The sequence below is a fragment of the Sminthopsis crassicaudata genome, chromosome 3, assembly GCF_048593235.1.
Source record: "Sminthopsis crassicaudata isolate SCR6 chromosome 3, ASM4859323v1, whole genome shotgun sequence".
NCBI lineage: Eukaryota > Metazoa > Chordata > Mammalia > Dasyuromorphia > Dasyuridae > Sminthopsis > Sminthopsis crassicaudata.
In genome coordinates this window covers 59411245-59430902 of record NC_133619.1, presented here as the reverse complement: position 1 = coordinate 59430902, position 19658 = coordinate 59411245, and positions in this window count along the sequence as shown.

Sequence of the window (19658 nt, the reverse complement as noted above, 5' to 3'; positions counted from 1 at the left end):
TTGGGCATTTGTTTAGAAATCCAGAAGCTAATTTGCTATATTTAGATAGTTCCCATATTTTTCCAAAGAGATTCTATCCTGTGCAAAAGGGGATTTTCTATAGATCTCTTGTCATTGTAGAGATACAGATTAGAAGACTTAGGATATCAGTTATTCCTGCTTTGGATACATAACTGGCCAACTCTTTCCAAGGATTAAATCCTTGATGGCATTCCTTATGCTTCATTTTCTGTACAATTCTTTGTTAGTAATATATGGCAGTTTGTTCACATACACCTTGTGACTTTCTTTAGGTGAAACTCAAAACTTAATTTTTTGAGGATTGGTGACATTCAGATTTACAGTATCACCTGGTTAATAGTGTGGACAGAATGAAGCAGCATGGTGCAATGGATAGACTCCAGGACTTAGAGTTGGACAAACATGGTTTTGAATTCTGCCTCTGACAATTGCCAGATGACCTTAGACAAATAATTTATCCTTCCCTGGCCTCAGTTTCTTTATGTATAAAATGAAGGGATTGGACTACCCCAGAATTTTTAAACATAATAGAAGATGCATGTAGCCCACAAATTCCAAAGTGGATTAAAATTTAATAGGTAAATGCTTAACAAAATATATAAAAATACAATAAAAAATAGATAATGACAATATGTGGTTTTAAAAGTCAATATCTGCCAACAGGGATTCTTATGAAGTATTTATTGGCTGCTTTTTTAGTTGAGTTCAACACCATTGGACTACATCATCTATTTTCAATCTTTCATCCAGTTCTACAGATATGATCCTATGATACATAATTGAAAGAGTCCTACAGAATAGGAAAGTTGGACATTTTGTCATCTGATATACCCATATTGAGAAGTTCACAATTCTAACAAAATATTTTGATAAATAGCAATAGAAACAATGTCTCCCACATGAAAATCACACAAAGCTAAGGGGACTGCAAACTTGAAACAAAGAATACAATATTCACATGGTGCTCATTCCAACTTTATGGAGCACAACAATTGTTTAATGTTGCAGCAGCAAAAAGTACCTTTGTAGAGTAAAGAAAATAGATCACAGGTGGTTGAGAAGTAGCCAAAATACCATTTTCTATCATTTTTCTGCCATTGGAAAAAGAGCAGGTAAACAGAAATTTTTCTTTAAATCTTCATTTTATAAAAGGATTTATTTCAACAAATTTCAATAGATATTTCCCCACAGAAAGAATAGAAAAATTATATGAAACTGTAAATTTCTATTATGCTTGTTGTCAAATCTTCTTCTGTCCTTCCTTACCTCAGTCCCTCCCTCTCTGCCTTCCTTCTTTCTTTCCTTTCTTCTTCCCTCTTTTCCTCCCTCCCTTCCTTCCTTCTTTCCTTCCTTCCTTCCTTGCTTCTTTGCTTCCTTCCTTCCCTCTCTCCCTCCTTCCCTTTTGTCTCTATTTTTTCTTTCTTCCTCCTTATTTTCCCCCCTCTTTTTTTTTTTTAAACAGAATATATGGTTAGGTAATGTTGGGCCTGGAATCAGGAAGACTCCTTTTCCTGAGTTCAAATCTGATCTCAGACTTACTAGATTGTATGACCCTTGGCAAGTCACTTAGTCCTGTTTTTCCTATCTGAAAATAAACTGAAGAATAAAATGACAAATCTTTCTAGTATCTTTGCCAAAAAAAATCCCATATGAGGTCAGAATCAACTGAAATAACTGAACAAGAAAAGCCTAGGGTTGGCCACACTTGTAGGTCACCCTATATCTTATTCCTATATGTAATCTTATTGCCTCAAACTCTAGATAACTTGTTTTTTATTATCTTCTTTATAATTAGTAAAAAATATAATCTCTTTCTAATTAACCATTTGTACACCCACTCTAAATAGTTACATAGTATTTAAAACTTAAGAATGTTTTTTTCCAATAGCAATTACTTCTATTTCTACATTAGAACATTTAATCTCCTTTGTTTTAATTAAACAATGAATTTACTAAACATAAGATTTTGACAAATACAATTAATAATAGAACAATTAATTTTATACAATATTTTGGTAATAAGAAACATCAAGATCTTCATTTGACAGTATATGATTTTTCCTCACTTTTGGAAACAATTTTACTACACAGGTCACTCTAGATACTGTTTAAAATCTTGCAAGAATACTTTACATATTTTTTCAAGATAGGAATTAAATTCATTCTCTAGGGAAAAAGTCACGTTAGTCTTTTTTTTTCTTTTTTTTCTTTTTTAAAATTTTTTATTATATATATATTTTTTATAATATTATCCCTTGTATTCATTTTTTCAAATTATCCCCCCCTCCCTCTACTCCCTCCCCCCCCATGAAAGGCAATCCCATACATTTTACATGTGTTACAATATAACCTAGATACAATACATGTGTGTAAATACCATTTTCTTGTTGCACAATAAGCATTAGATTCCGAAGGTACATGTAATCTGGGCAGACAGATATTTGTGCTAACAATTTACATTCACTTCCCAGTGTTCCTTCTCTGGGTGTAGCTACCTCTGTCCATCATTGATCAACTGGAAGTGAGTTAGATCTTCTTTATGTTGAAGATTTCCACTACCATCAGAATACATCCTCATACAGTATTGTTGTTGAAGTGTACAGTGATCTTCTGGTTCTGCTCATTTCACCCAGCATCAGTTGATGTAAGTCTCTCCAAGCCTCTCTGTATTCCTCCTGCTGGTCATTTCTTACAGAGCAATAATATTCCATAACCTTCATATATCATAATTTACCCAACCATTCTCCAACTGATGGACATCCATTCATCTTCCAGTTTCTAGCTACTACAAAAAGGGCTGCCACAAACATTTTGGCACATACAGGTCCCTTTCCGCTCTTTAGTATTTCTTTGGGATATAAACCCAGTAGTAGTACGGCTGGGTCAAAGGGTATGCACATTTTGATAACTTTTTGGGCATAGTTCCAAATTGCTCTCCAGAATGGCCGGATTCTTTCACAACTCCACCAGCAATGTATTAGTGTCCCAGTTTTCCCACATCCCCTCCAACATTCATCATTATTTGTTCCTGTCATCTTAGCCAATCTGACAGGTGTGTAGTGGTATCTCAGAGTTGTCTTAATTTGCATTTCTCTGATCAGTAGTGATTTGGAACACTCTTTCATATGAGTGGATATAGTTTCAATTTCATCATCTGAGAATTGTCTGTTCATATCCTTTGACCATTTATCAATTGGAGAATGGTTTGATGTCTCATAAATTAGGGTCAGTTCTCTCTATATTTTGGAAATGAGACCTTTATCAGAACCTTTACTTTTAAAAATATTTTCCCAATTTGTTACTTCCCTTCTAATCTTGTTTGCATTAGTATTGTTGATCTTTTTTCTTTATCTTCACTTCAGTCATCACAGAAAATAATCTAACTAGAATGCACTGCCAACTTCTCCAAAATCTTCATAGAATTTTCTTTATAATGTTTTATGTCTAAAAGCTTAGTCAATAAAGTTTTATAAACAAAGGTGTTTCTTCTTTTTTTTTTCTATCTACTCTATAGATTCCTCACAAATTAAAATTAATGCCAATACACTTTGTCTCATTAGAGAGAGAATTGCAAGAGTTGCAATGGACTCTACAAACTAGCTTTTCTGTAACATTCCACCTGTTCTAGGATTTTGTTGCCTCCTTTCCTACTAAATGTGATTATTTTGACAATTTTCCCTCGACCTCCACATTAGACTTTTGCCTGAAAATAGAGAATGGAATCTTAAAAACTAAATTTTGACTTCCTAAAATTGTTTTTCCATTTTAATAGCATGTTCCATTTTTCATTTCCTATTCTTTAAAAAGCTTTTGTAATTCCTTGGTATATTAAGTGCTCCCTATTTGACTTCCCCATTAAAACTGAATTAACTTATTTTGTTTTGTTTAAACTTGTTTTAATGAAGGGGATGAGAAATACATGTAATGAAATTGTAACTTATGTGCTCACTTTATTTTAGAATAGGAAATAAAAAATTGAACATCAAATTAAAAGAGTACCAGTTATTAAGATTATAACATGCAGAGATGATGTCTAAAGTTTATCTATCAATATATACATAGATTTAAAAATATATGTACATGGTAGGTTCCAATACATAACAAATGAGGAAATGCATAAATAGGAATAAAGGATGTCATCGGGTAATGTAAGAAAGATTGAAACGTATATGCAAAAGTGAAGAATAATAAGCGAATAGTACATGTATCCTTTTGCTATCAGGAGAAATCAAGAAAGCAAAGCCTCCAGCATATTGAATGAACCCTCTGATGAAGGAAATGGACAAGAGTTACACAGGATAGATAGATGAAGATTAGTTATGATTTGCCTTTTTGGAGGAAACATACATTTGTGAGATTAAAGAACAATTTGTGATTAAAGCCCACTGGGGTTCCTTTGGTATGTACTTTACTAATTATTATTTATCTTTTGAATAGTAAAATAATTGGTTGATTCATATTAAGCAAATGAATTGGTGATTCATGTTAAGAAAGCATGCTGAGTTTTTAGGATTAGTATTTCTAGGAAATGATCATGATTCTTGAATGGTAAGAGGGAGAAGCTCATAATGACAACTGAGTATCCCTCTTAAGGGATCCCTGACTTGCTTGCACAATTCCTTCGAATGAAATCACAAATTAATCACAAATAAAAGTATTTACTTGCTTGGTTGTTTCTAATGATAGAAATGCTACTAGTGCTGAAAAAAGAAAGAAAGAAAGAAAGAAAACCAAGAAGGATTATGAATTCATCCAAACATAATCCCCTTTTATAAAATGGCAGAAAATATCTACCTTCAAACTGAATCTTATCCATACATTTCCATTTTGAAAAGTTGGAAAGCTAGGTTGTAGTCAGAAAAATTCTTAATGGAAGCTAATATGTATCAAATTGTATCAAATGATTATCAAATACCAGGTCTAGTTTTATTTAGTAAACATTGTATAATACATCAAAAATTTTTGAGGACTATATGGTAAAATCTATTTAACTGTATATAGTTACTGAGCAACTTTAATTAGTTATTTCAATGCCCAGTATTGTTTGTAAGAAATAATTTAATTAATGCAATAAAAAGAATCATCATTAATACAACAACAACCACCACCTCAATGACACTGGAAAGATGCTCTGTGGGGGATTCATGGAAATAAGTCAACCTAAAAGGGCTGGTCTAACCATTCTGGAAGGCAATTTGGAATTATACTTAAAAAAATATCCCAGAGATTCCGCTGTTTGGCACATACTCAAGGATACTAAAGACAGAAAGGTATTTGAACACATTCCTCAATGATTAAAAAGCTCCTACCGCAGGGAAATGGTGCAGTGGATAGAATGCCAGTCCTGGACTCAGGAAGCCTCATCTTCATGAGTTCAAATCTGACCTCAGACACTTAGTTGCTGTGTGACCCTGGGCAAATCACTTAACCCTATTTGATTCCATTTCTTCATCTGTCAAATGATCTGGAGATGGGAAGCCATTAGAATATCTTTGCTAAGAAAGACCCAAATGGGGTCACAGAGAATCAGATATGATTGAGAAATGACTGAACTAAATCCAGCCATACTCTTATCATCCCAGTGATTCTGAGCCTCTTTCATTAAAGTTCCATTTTCTCTTCCTTACTGTCAGATACATTATGCCAATTCCCCTTATACCTCTAAAATGCCCACCATGTCCCATTCTAAGGCTACCCATCCCTTCCAAAGGGCTCTCTGAAATGCCTGCTTCATAGATAATAAACTTGTTTTCATCTTAAATCTTTTTTTCTTTATTCTTTCATCTTCATTTTCTTATTGAGACATGGCACCCTCCTCTTGACACAGCCTTCCTGGCCATCATTTCTAACACTAGCTACATTTTCATTCATTCCCTCTTACTCACTGACTGAAATGGTGGTGTTAGAATATGACTGCCATTCTCATCCCTCATTATTGTGTAACAGGTCTCTTTCTCTTTCAGATTTACAACATTGAAGATATATTTGATCCATCTTTTCTCAAGTTGAACCTTATATTTTCTCCATCTCTAATTCTTAATTTCTCTTCTTTCTTAGCTCTAACACTTCTATAATCAGTACTTTGGAAAAGTACCCAATCATTGTTTGGTAATTTACTGAGACAGCTATAAGCTTTTAAATTACTGGTGTCTGTTCAGACAGTGGTGCTAATGAGACCCAGGGGAGAGCCTGAAGTAACAATACAAACATTATTATAGGCACCCCCCAATCCCTCTTCCCTTTGTCTGACCTTGGATACCATCTTCCAGAGCCATTTGCCACACCACCCATACTCAATCCTATCAAAGTACTACCGTGGGGAGAGGTAGCCAGTGGACAGATAAAACATGGCAAAAGGATAAGTTCTATCTCAACAAGAGAACTTTTTAGCATCTCTTCCAATTCAAGCTTCTACTACAGTAATGCTTAGGCCAAATCATTTTGCCCATAGGTTTTATGCCTAATTGTGGAAATGTATGTCACTAGTTACAACAGGGAGAAAGCACATGAGTGGTTCCATGAAATTCTATCACAAATATTGGAAAAACAACAAAGAACTCATGTCCTACTCTAGTGATCAGTTGCATTTTAAAGATTAATTTAAATATATATATACTGAATTTATAAAAATAAAAGAAACAATTAACATCATACTTGTCCCATTATTTTTGGGAGAATACACTTTATATAATACTTCATTTCCCATTTTTATATCCAAGTCTTGGTGCAAATGTCATCATATCATAAATGGCCAACAGGAGGAGCTAGAAACCTTAACCTATCAGATCAAGTTACAAGATGTACATTTTTTATGATGTCCGAACGTTTTCAGAGAATTGAAGGTATGGTCATATCTTTCCTTTCCTAGTGCTTGAAAATAATTCATTAAAAACACAAATAGTATGCCAAGGAGGAAAGAAAGAGAAGAGTCTTCAGATAACTAACCTGTCATCATCTGAAATGTGCATGTTAGATGGGATTCAGGGAAGGCCAAAAACTACTGGCAGGGTTCAGATGGGAATTCAAATCTCTTTTATAACAAAAGCACCTTATACTCCATATTTGGTAGTTATTAGGGAGAGCACTGGAGAAATCCTTCTTAGACTCATAGACTATTATTTTTAGAAGTTTAGATATAGTATTGCTTCATTTTACAAATATGGAAAATAAGACTTAGAGAAATCAACTATAGTTAGTTAGTGACAGAACGGAGTCGTTATTTTTGTTACACATTTTTTCCATCACAAGTAAATTGAATTAATACTTAATATTGATAATTTGTAAAATATAGGTCAATAGAAAATTTCCCTAGCTGCTCTATAGAGTCAGGGTTCAAAAACATATATCAAGAAGCTAGTCACTTGCCAAATGTATTATAATTTTTTAAAGTAAAAGGAGAATTTGAACAGTTTTCAAATAAATGATATGAGTATGAATTTAATCACTGTGTGTGTATTACCTATTTAATTGAGTACGTGCATTTTAAAATTTCCTTTTGGTAACTAAATCATTTTCTCTGGAAAAATTGTCAACACACTTCCTATAGAGATGTAGCACTTTTAAATGACATTATCTATCCTTTGAGGAAGCTAAGCACCCATTTTCTCCTTCTTAATATTGTCTAAAGACAATAATTTTTTTAAATGTAACTTTTAATTTTACAACGCATGTAACCTTATACATAATTCTGTTAAAATGTGGGTACCAAAGCACAAGGAATAAGTAATTGTTGAAATGTGAGTATCAAAATAATATAAGGCAGCTAAGTGGTAGAGCACCAGACCTGTAGTCAGGAAAACTTTGCTTCAAATCTGACCTCAAACACTTACTACCTGTGTGATCCTGAACAAGTCACTTAACTATGATTACCTACCAAAAAAGTGAAGAAATAAATAGAAATAGGAGTAGGGTCATGACAATGTACTATTGACAAAGGGAAGTAGTTCATACTTTCCAAAGCTGCCTATAAGAAAGATAAGGACAAAAACCATATCATTAACTTAGTTATAAGGAGATCATTAAGGATCTTGGTGAAAGCTGCTTCAAAAGAGTAGTGAAATAGTTGGACAGAGATTAGGGATTGAAGAAGCAAGGAATGTTTATGGCAAGTATGGATGACTCTTTCAAAATGGTTGCTTTGAAGAGAAGTTTGAAGAGAAGTTTAGCCTGAGCTAAATGTTGGTGTTAAGGGTTAAAAAACAGAACATGTAAATGTGAAAATATGTACAGAAGAACTGCACAAGTTTAAAATATATATTGGATTACTTCCTCTAGGGGGGGAAGAGAGAAGAATTTGGAGCACAAGGTTTTGCAGGAATGAATGTTGAAAATTATCTTTGCATATCTTTTGAAAATAAAAAGCTATTATTAAAAAAAGATTATGTAATATATTGATCTTTGTATGCTATATACAAATGAGTACACATTAATTTGGATTTTGTGAAATTTCCTAATCCTAGATTGCCAATGAGAATTTGCAGCTTTTAGTTTAGTTTAGTTCTATAAGTTCTCCTTTTTCCTCAACTTCTAATCAAAGAAAACAGCTGTCAGAATAAGATGAAGCATCTTAAAAATTCTTAAGATTCAGGAGCTCAGGGAATTATATAGCCTTTGAACATGCATAGGTGTGCAAGATACAGGGAAAATCAAAATAGAAAAGGAAAAAACTACAGATGAAATTCTCTTAATGAATATTGATGAAAAAAAATTTTTTAATAACACTAGCAAGGATATTATAGCTTATACCAGAAATACAGGGTTGATTTATTATTAAGAAAACTAACATGATTTATCATATTAACAAAAACAACAAAAATTACATGATTATTTAAATACATGCAGAAAAAGCTTTTGATAAGATACAACACTCATCCCTAGTAAAAAAAAAAAAAAAAAAAAAAACATGTTAAAAAGGCCTCTTTGGGACATGGTGTGTTTTTACAAACTGAATTTTCATCATACAAAGGATCTTTTTTTGCCTTTGATCTCCTAGTATGTGAATCTTCAAATTAAAGGGTGTAGATAAATACTTTTAAAAGCATAATTCAAACTTGCTTTCCAAAATGTTTAGACCAGTTTTCAGCTTCTGAAACAGTGAATTAGTTTGCCTGTTTAACCTGCAACAATGGTTATTTCCATCTTCCATCTTTGCTAATTTTCTGGGTATGGGATAAAATCTTAGAGTTGTTTTGAATTATTGTTATTATTTTGGAGCAAAATTTCTATGGTTTTTGAAAACTTTGTTCATATCCTTTGATCATTTATCCATTGTAAACTGGTTTTAAGACATATGATTTTTGTTAATTTCTTTTTTTAATCTGTTTTGGTGATCAAACCTTTATCAAAGGTATTTGATGGAAAGATTTTTTTTCTTATTCAGATATACTTTTTCTACTAACTGGATTGATTTTATTTTATTTATGCAGAAGTTTTCTAGTTTCATGCAATAAAATTATTTATTTTTACAATTTGAAATTTCTTCTATGAGAATATTCTCTGCAGTGTCTATTACATTGTGAACCATTTTGAAGTCATCACTAATGATGTTTTTATATATGAATGAGAAAAAAGTCTCTTGAATCTTTTTGTATTGTTCTCTGCTTCTTCTTTTTCTATTGCCAAGTACACAAGTAGCCCTAGACAGAAAAAAAAGAAACTATGGAAAAGTACTCTTAGTGGTTTGTGCCCTATAGTAAATGAAGATGGCAAATGTAAACTGAGAAATGATAGAAATTTTTTCAGTACCTTGGCTTTCAGGTTTTACTTGCTTGCCATAATGTTGGTCAATGAGAAATTTAGAGATTTGATCTTTCCAAAATGTGAAAGAGACCTTTATGGCTTAGGACTCTGGATAATTTTAATTTATGGTGTTCTGTTTGTGCATTAGAGATAACAGTTGCCTACTAGGTAAGTGCTAGACTTGGAGTTTGGGAAACAGAGGTTCAAATTTTGTCTCTGACTCAGTATTTGTGTAACCATATTTTCAGAGAAAGCTGGGAAGAGTTATATGATTGATGTACAGTGAAGTGAGCAGAATCAAGAGAACAATTTATACAATAACAATATGTTGCAAAGTATTGCAAAGACACTTTGAAAGTCTTGGGAACTCTGATCAAAACAATGATCAACTACAATTTTCAGAGGACTCATAATGAGAAACATTTTCACTTCCTGATAGAGGTGATAGATTCATCCTGAGTGCAGATTGAGACACTATTTTGGACATAGCCAGTGTGAGAATTTGTTTTGTCATATATATATGCAATAAAAAGTAAATTTTTATTTAAAATTTTTAATTTTAAGAGATTATAAATCATCTAGTCCATTCCACACAGAGAAAATCACAGGTCCTTGTTATATAGACTTAATCAATTGAACTAGTTAGAGATAGTTCTAGTCCCATATTGCAGACAACAAAAACCTCTGCCCTGTATTGTCCCCAGAACCTAAAGCATTTTCTGCTCTTGGTTTGGACTTTTTAAGAGCCATATTAATTTTTCAGGTCACTACAGTACCATTTAGTGCTCTCTAAATGGATACTGTGATTCAGCAAAACTGAGAAATACAAAAAGATTACAGCTTTATTCACAGTATGCCTGTCATCAAAATGGTTTTCTTTTATGAAATACTGTCTTAAATTTGGATTTCAGAAAGAAGTTTCACAGCTCTGAGAGAAAGGAAGTTGCCAGTTTTAACATTCCACATCATTCAATTTATCATGGTCAGATGGATAGGAGGAAAAGAATCATGGTGGATCAGAAAGCCCTATATGGGGGGTGGGGGGAGGGATGATAACTGATGTTGTTTTCTATTTTCTAGATTCCTTGATAAGGGTGACAAATGTATAACCAAAGGAAGATAAGGGAGAAAGGAAGATATCTTATTTTTTTGTTAACTCTTCAATTCACTGCCACAAAATTTGTTGTTGGCATAGTGGATAGAATTTTAGACTTCCAGCATTTAGCTTTGTAACTATGGGACAAATCCCTTACTCTTTGAGTTTCAATTATGTCATTGATTTTAAAAAACAAAACAGACATATAATAATAACAGCAACCACACTGGAAATATATCTATATAAACTTATTATCACCAGAAGGTTTGGCACCAGAACAATTCTTTCAGTCACAGCAATTTTTGAAAACCATCAAGATCTATCTAAAGTTATTGGAGGCAGTGATCTAACCACTACAGCACTGAAAAACATCAAGTGTCATATTTACTTTTATGTCTCCTGACTATGGAAAGTTGCTTAATGTTACTGATTCTTTTTTCTATTATATAAATGGAAATAATAATGTATGTAGTACTTTCCCCAAGGCATTGCTGTAAGACTGAAATGAGATAATACAGGTATATAAAATGTTTTGCAAACTTTATATAAAGAGCTATGTGAAGGTTTTTACTATTATTATTATTAATTTATTAGAGGAAGTTGTAATTGGTGTTGATAAAAGTGATACCTACATTTATAAAAACCCCAAATATATTGTATGGATCAAAACTCAGCATGGGACTTCATCACTAAATATTATTGACCAATTAAACAATAAGCTTTTATTTAGTACCTAATTGTGCTGGATGCTGGATATACAAAGACTGAAATGAAACATTTCTTTCTTTCAGGAAGCTTACATTGTAGTGGAGAAGACAACCTATACATGAGTAGTTGCATGTAACTTCTCACTTGGAGTTTTCTCTCCTAACACTTGCAAGTTAGGTCCTCAGAGCAGTGGCTGTTACTACTTTTAAAATCCAAAATGTAAGCCTGTATCTATCCACCTAAATGGTAGCTCATGAATCTCCACTAGTATGTTTCCAAATACTCATTAGCCAGTAGATTACATTCTTTTATGAGTGATATAACAAAAACAGTCTCTACAAAGTATCCCTTCACCCAGTACCAGCAGACACACTATTCCCAAATATACCCTTAGTCCAGAAATGGCAGGAAGAGAAGGCATAAACTTAAAGTACAGTAGTGATGAGTCACACAAGTAGGAAATACCCATGACCAAGACAACTCACAATTCTGGAACTAAAGGGCCTTGATGTCCCTTTTCCTTCTAGAGGCTCTGCCCAAAGTTCTTCTTCAGAGGCACAATGGTGCCTCTGTACAGTTCAGGAGGGCTTGCTCTCCTGATGGGCAGGTAAATTACTGATGACTGATAGGGACAGTGTTCTTTTCAAGGATGGTTTCTCTGCATGGCAGATAGATCACCTGGTCTTCTTGGACTCATTCCTAGATGGACAGTCACATTTTTTTTTCCTTCTTTAACCACTGGCTGGGCTGGGAGAGGTTGGGGGTGGAGGGAGGATGCTTTGCTTTATTCAGTTGGAATGTTATACAAAGTTCTTTCAGCAAGGACAAGGACCATTAGGTAAGGATTGGCAAAATCTTTTTCCTGTGAACTCCCTCTGAGGCTGCTTGGCATTTCTGGGCAGACCTACCTTTTCTTTATTCCCCTGGAGGCAAAACCTTTTCCCTGCAGAATCACTCTATAATGTCTATAAAGACACTTACTAGCTCTGTGATCTTAGGCAAATCATTTAAGGCTATTTAACTCAATTTCCTCAACTGTAAAATGGCCTGGAAAAGGACATGGCAAAACATTCTAGTGTCCTAGCCAAAAGTAAATAAACAAATAAAATAAAAACACAAACAAACCCAAATGGGATTAGATGTGACTGAACAATAACAAAGTGGCTAGGAGGCAGGTAGTTGGTTTAGTGGATAAAGCATATGGGCCTGGGGTACCTGAATTCAAATGTAACCCCTAACACCAATTGTTTTATCCTAGGCAAGTCAATTAATTTCTGATTGCCTTACAAATGGCAAACTATCCCAGTGTCTTTGCCTAGAAAACCCTAATGATCATATGGTCAAGAAGAGTCAAATAAGACTAAACAACAAATGAATAAATTATATTTCCCTAGAGACATGTTTTTGTCTTGTTGGCCTCTTTCACATTCAATTAAGGAATTCAAACCTCCCTCCTTTTCTAAGGTAGGGAATATCTATTTTGAATATCTATTTTGTATCTAAAGGTTTTCTTTTTATTTTTCAATGCCTCTGTTTTTTAGTTTCTGCTGAACTTTCACTTTCTCTTCTTTTCCTTTCTCTCCTCTCCTCTCCTCTCCTGTCCTCTTCTCTCTTCTCTTCTCCTCTCCTCACCTTTCCTTTTTTTTTCCCTATTCTTTTCTTTTTTCTTTTTGATCTCACTGTCCTCCCCACATATACGCAAGAAAAATATAGGGTAGGATTTTTTTCATGGGGGAGGGGAGGAAAGAGGAAAGGCCACAGGGTATTATCAAGTAGGGAGATGAAGAAAAGCTTCATAGAAGGTATTGCTTGAGCAGAGTTTCAGAAGGAAATGAATTTTTTTTTTTTGAGGCTGAGGTTAAGTGACTTGCCCAGGGTCACACAGCTAGGAAATGTTAAGTGTCTGAGACCACATTTGAACTCGGGTCCTCCTGAATTCAAGGCTGGTGCTCTATCCACTGTGCCACCTAGCTGCCGCTTGAAATATTTTTTAAAAAGTGAAAGTGAAGTGCATTCCAGGTAGAGACAGCAAAAAGGATGGAGACTTGGGGGGAGGGGAGGAGAAGAGTCATTTGTGAGGAACAGAAAAGAGCCCAGTTTGATTGGATGAAAGAGTAAGGGAAAGGGAATAATGATTAAGCAAGTTGAGTTTAGGTTGTGAAGAATTTTAATAGCTAATTAGAGGAGCTTATATTTGATCCTAGGGGCAATAAGGAACAATTGAGGCTTTTTTTTTTGGTTTTGTTTTGCTTTGCTTTAGAAAGGATGTGTCATGGACAGACCTGTACTTGAGAAAAAGTCATTTTGGCACTATTTCAAAAGAATTTTTTAATTGTATTTTTATTCTACTTTAATTTTTAAAATAATTACCCTTCCTTCCCCATCAAGTTATTCCTTATTACAAAGAATTAAAAAAAGAAAGGAAGAAAGAAGTTAAACAACAACAACAACAATAACAAAAAAACTCAGTAAAACCATCCACCACAGCAATGGAATCTGAGAATATATACAAAGTTCTACACTCATAATTCCATCTCTGCAAAAAAGGAAAGTACATATTTTCATTTCTTTTCCAGGTCCCAATATTTTATTAAAATTGTACAACATTGTTTCATTTTTTTATCAGTTATATTGTCATGTCATTTTGTATCATTCTAATTCTGCTAACGTCACTCTGCATCAGATCATATTTGTCTTCCTTTTGTTTCTCTAATTCTTCATGATCTTATGGTGAAGTAATATATTCCATGAGTTATATTCCATAATTTGTTTACTCGTTCTCAAATCAATGGGAATCTCTTTGCTTTCCTTGCTACCAGAGAAAGCCCTGTTATGAATATTTTGGTGTACATGGACGTTTTTTTCTGTACTTGATCTCTTGGGGAATAAAGCCTGAAATGGTCCCTCTCCACCAGTTAGTCAATATTATTAGACAAAGTTATAGCTCTGCCAATACTATTTGTTATTTTTTAAAAATTAATTTAATTTTATATTATTCTAAACTTGGCAAACATTAACAAAGAAGAATATTTCAACATACAAATGTAAGAGCAGGACTCATAGAGCCAATCATCTCATCCCACTTATGCTCAATCATCAGATGAAAACATCTTCATTGAATCAATCAGTCAACTGGGTGTGTCTTGTAGGTTCATTTAGATTGCTTAAGGTTCTTGGTCACACCCAGTGGGACTAGAATAAACTAATTTGAAATCTAGGACTCCAATTAAATTTTAAGCCAAGAGAAAGCCATTCTATGCACAACCCAGAGAATGAATCATTTGGGAGGGTATGGAAGATAAAAGGCCAGGCCTCCACCTAGATCCAAGTCTCCCCTTCCCTTTTAACCTCTTTTAAACAGAAAATGAACTATGAACTATGGAGAAGTGGAAGATTTATACTTTTTCAGCTTTGTCCTAGTTCTAACTCCATTCCTAGAATACTCAATTCAGTGTCCCTATAGGCAACCACGAACAAACTAGAAACATTAAGGAAAGGTGGGTTCAAGGTTTTACAAGAAAGTTAACAGAAAAACCTTCATGAGTACCCCCATGAAAGGGAGAAAGAAACTTCTAGAAATCAGGATCTGTGAGTAACCCCTTCCCTACATGTGCTTTCTAAGCTTAACACATTTTCTTGTAAACTCTATACCTTTGGGTATCAGGCTTTATTCCCCAAGATTCTTATTATTCCTTCTTAGTACATATATCAAACTAAAAATTAATTAAATTTGGCTAATTAAATGATGTCAACCAATAATCAAGGGGAATGGGGAAAGCACATTGATGTGTGCTTGTAATATATTATTACTATTAGAAATTGTGAAATATTATTACTATTAGAAATATTCCCTCAAGCCCCTAACCTCTCAGTACTTACTACCCCTAGCAACCTCAGAGCCTTCCTTCTGGGAACCTAGCCTGCCAATATGAATAGGAATTAGGAGAGTCATACAAAAAAACAGAAAAAGAGAATTGTTGGTAAAACTGTGAATCTTTATTATGAACAACTGTTTTCTTTAACAAAAAAAAAAAAGGTATGTATTTTAATGTCTGTCTCTGAACTTTCGTCTTTTCTCTTCTGAACATTTGAAAAATGTTCCAATTATTTTTTCTTTACCTTCTTCCTCTCTCTTCTCCTTCCTTCCTTCCTTCCTTCCTTCCTTCCTTCCTTCCTTCCTTCCTTCCTTCCTTCCTTTCTTCCTTCCTTCCTTCCTTCCTTCCTTCCTTCCTTTCTTCCTTCCTTCCTTCCTTCCTTCCTGTTTTCCTGTTTTTTTCATCATTATTATTAGTACTCTTTTATCCCTTAATTCTTTCCCCCTGATTACCAAAGACAAAAGAAAAACAAAAACAAAACCCTCGCTGAGCAACACAAATTCATATACTGGTCACATGTAAACACATCCCTCATTCTGTACCTCACTTTGAAACTACTTAAGAAAAATATATTCTTCTAATATTTCAATCTTTATTCTCTGAATATTCAGTAATTCTATGACTATGGTAAATCTGGGATTTTAAAAACAATTATATATAGAAGGTCCCTTTAAGCTCTAAAATTCTATGATTCTGTATGTCGTCCCCATATTGGCATAATTAATTTGATTTTACCCATAATAGTCAATTTCTGTACAATCATTTGGGAATATCACATTGTGATATGAATCAGTCATAAAAACTGCTAAGTCCAGCACCCAAACTGGGATAAAATAAAGAGGTAATATCCTAACTTATGGGTGAATTGTATTTAAGTGAGGTAGAGTTGCAAAAAATCACTAACCTCACTAGCTCTTCCAGAGTCATCAAAGTCCAATTACAGGAAAAGTTAAGACAACTGTAGATGGTCTGGGATGCAATGGATGACTTTGACACCTTTGCTGTCTGACCAAGTACTTTTTTTTCCCCCTCAAGAGTATTTTAGTTTTTAAAAATATATGTAAAGATAACAACATTCATTTTTGTAAGACTTTATGTTTCAATTTTTTTCTCCCTTCCCCCTTCCCAAGACAGTAAGCAATCTGATACAGGTTAAACATGTACAGTCTTTTAAAACATTTATCATGTTATGAAAGAAAAATCACACTAAAGGGGGAAAAACCATAAGAAAGAAAAAACAAGCAAGTAAACAAATAAAAAAACAGTGAAAATATTATACTTTGATCTACAATCAGTCTCCATAGTTCTCTCTCTGGAGGCATTTTCCATCCCAAGTCTATTGGAATTCTTATCAAGTTCTAAGAGCTCCCTGACTGTTGGAGCAAATTGTTCTCATCTGCCTATTGTATTCAGGAAAGTCTTCCTATGCTTGGTGGAGATACCCCTTATTTTCTGATGATTTTGAGGCATGTCAGTTTCCTTCAACCAGGTTTAGCCCAGCCTGCTGAGACAATTTTAATGGGATGTAGCCATTGCTAAAGCTACAGCTTCTTGGAGCCACAAGTGAGAGTTGAGGGAAAGGTAGACAGCAAAAATAGCTGAGCAGCAATGAAAAGAGCTCAGCAAGCCCTGTATACCCCATATATTCTAATGGAAGCCACACAAACTCAAATAGAAATAGGTCAATGATCCATACAGGTTACATATTGTCTTACTTTTTAATATATATGTATTTTATTGAATTTTTATGTTATTCAATATTTCCCAGAGACATTTTAATCTGATTCAGCCTGCACTCAGAAGTGTTATGAATGGAATCTGGTCCACAGGAACTATATTTAACCCTCTGTTTTAGATTCCCAAGGTCATCTTTTTTTCAGGGAACTCTTTCCTAAAGAAACTCATTGTTTTTATATGCTCTTATTTAATTCCTTGCTTTTCTTAACTAAATAAATTATATCGAACATAAGTTGGGATGCATCAAGGTCATTATTAAAATTTATTTTTGTACTGTGCTATAGATGATTCATGGCCTTAAGCTGAACAGTGATAATCCTGGGAAGTACTTTGGAACTTTAATTCTTGAATTAATCCTTTATGTGAATTTGATAGCTTGTTATGGAGCTTTCCCCATAAAAGCAGAACGGTGAAACTGCATCTTTTACCATCCCTTAGCCTTCTACAACTGCTCTTTCCCAAGATTAATATTGTATCTGAGGTAGGAACAGCCATATAAAATAAAAAAGACTTAGCTTTTTTATTTCCCTTGGTATAACTAATATCTTCAGTGACTTTGTTAGTACCTCTGACTTGTTAAAGGGATTTAAAACATTTTCTTATTTCAAGATCCCCAGTAAACTTCAATCCATTCTCCTTCACATTAACTTGTTATGGTTAAGGATCCTTATTTTAAGATCTAATTTTCCCAACTATGAGTGAGAGAAAAATAATCTGTACCACTTCTTGTGACAAGGTTATCAATGAACTTTGAACTGCTAGAGCCTGGCAGTTTTCTCAGACCTAAAGCCAAACCACAGCATTAAGAAATAAGAAAAAAGGAAGGGGAGCTATCAGTTGTGAACAGTTTCTCAATATAAAAAAGAAAGGAGAGAGAACAATTTTAGTAGGGATGTATGTGTACAAAATGGGAAAGGTATGGACATATTAATAAACAGCAGGGAAACAGCCATTAGAAGAGGGAGATTGAAGATAAATCATAGAGTGGGGATGATAGAGGGCAAAATCTGCTTGAGAAGATGGGATGAAATGGAATCATTTACATATGCAGAGAGGTTAGTTAGCCTGCCAAAGAGAAAGATTACCTCTTCACATTAAGGTGAAGTAGGAGATAGTTGGGGGAAGACATCTGAGTGATGTGAAATGAGGTAGAAAATGACTGAACAAGCTGTGTTATGTGAATATTATGCAGTGTTATAGTATCATAATAAATTATGAAAATGAGAAGTTCAGAGAATCATGGGAGATTTATATAAGCTGTTACTGATTGGACCTGATAGGAATCTGAAATAAGGATGAAAGATGAAGATAACATTGGCTCCTTGGACTTTTAAAATCCAATCCCAATGTTGAAAGAATATTGTCAGCATTCCTACGTAACAGAAACTGGAAAAGGAATACATAAAGCTGACTATTATTCTACCAACCAATATGTGCCTGTCGGAGTGCAGTGCTCATCCTTTTAGATAATAGGGACGTGTCTGTGGTTATTTAAAAGGAAGTGTGTTTTCCCATGCTACCATGCACATGGCAGATAAAATATGTGTCCTTCTCAAGTAAGCCTGACCTTTTATTTTGGGTTGTCTCTTTTGTGGTTTTTCTTTCCTGATATTCAGTGGATGAAGATATATCCAGAGAAGGAGGTGTTTAGGGTTGGAGGTAACTTTTTGAGTTCAAGAGGTCCAAATGTCCTGGGACCTTTTTCAAGATCAAATACAAAATTCTCTGTTTGGCTTTTAAAATTCGCCATAACTTGACTCCTTTTTCTCTTTCTAGTCTTCTAACACCTTACTCCTCTTCATGTCTGGAATTCTCCTCCTCCTTATCTATATCTCTTGGCTTCTTTGGTTTTCTTCAGACTCCAGGTAAATCCCACCTTCTCCAAGAAATCTCCATTTAGATCCCCATTAATATTAGAGCATTCCCCTCAGAGATAATATACAATTTATCCTGTTTGTTTGTTCACATTTGTTTATTGTATCTCCTAGGAGAGTGCCCTCCCTGAGGGCAGGGACTGGTTATTGCTCTTCCTTATATCCCTAGGGCATATTTTGAGGTTTGTTTTTTTTTTCAATGCTTTTTGAGTTGTTTCTAGTTTATTAGACTAGGAATAGATTGGACCTACTTCCAAATCAGTGACTTGTTTGAAATTTATAGAGTTTCCTTAGAGACCAGCTTCTTATTTGGGGTCTCATAACTGAATGTGGAGGCTGCAAAATTATGATTTATTGTCAGTAAATGTTTCATTTGTATATCTGTTTTATATACCTATATGTCCAGAGTCAAATAAAAAATTTTCAGGCAAAAAGAGGTAATGAGTGAAAAGAATTGAAGACCTTCTTTAGAGTACTAAGAAGTTAAGTGATTTGCCTACATTCTCTCAACCACTGTGTTTAAGGACACCTGAATCCAGGTGTTTCTGACCTTAAGACTATTTCTGTAGTTAGTAGGTTACAGTGAGTTTTTTTCTTCTGTTACAAAAA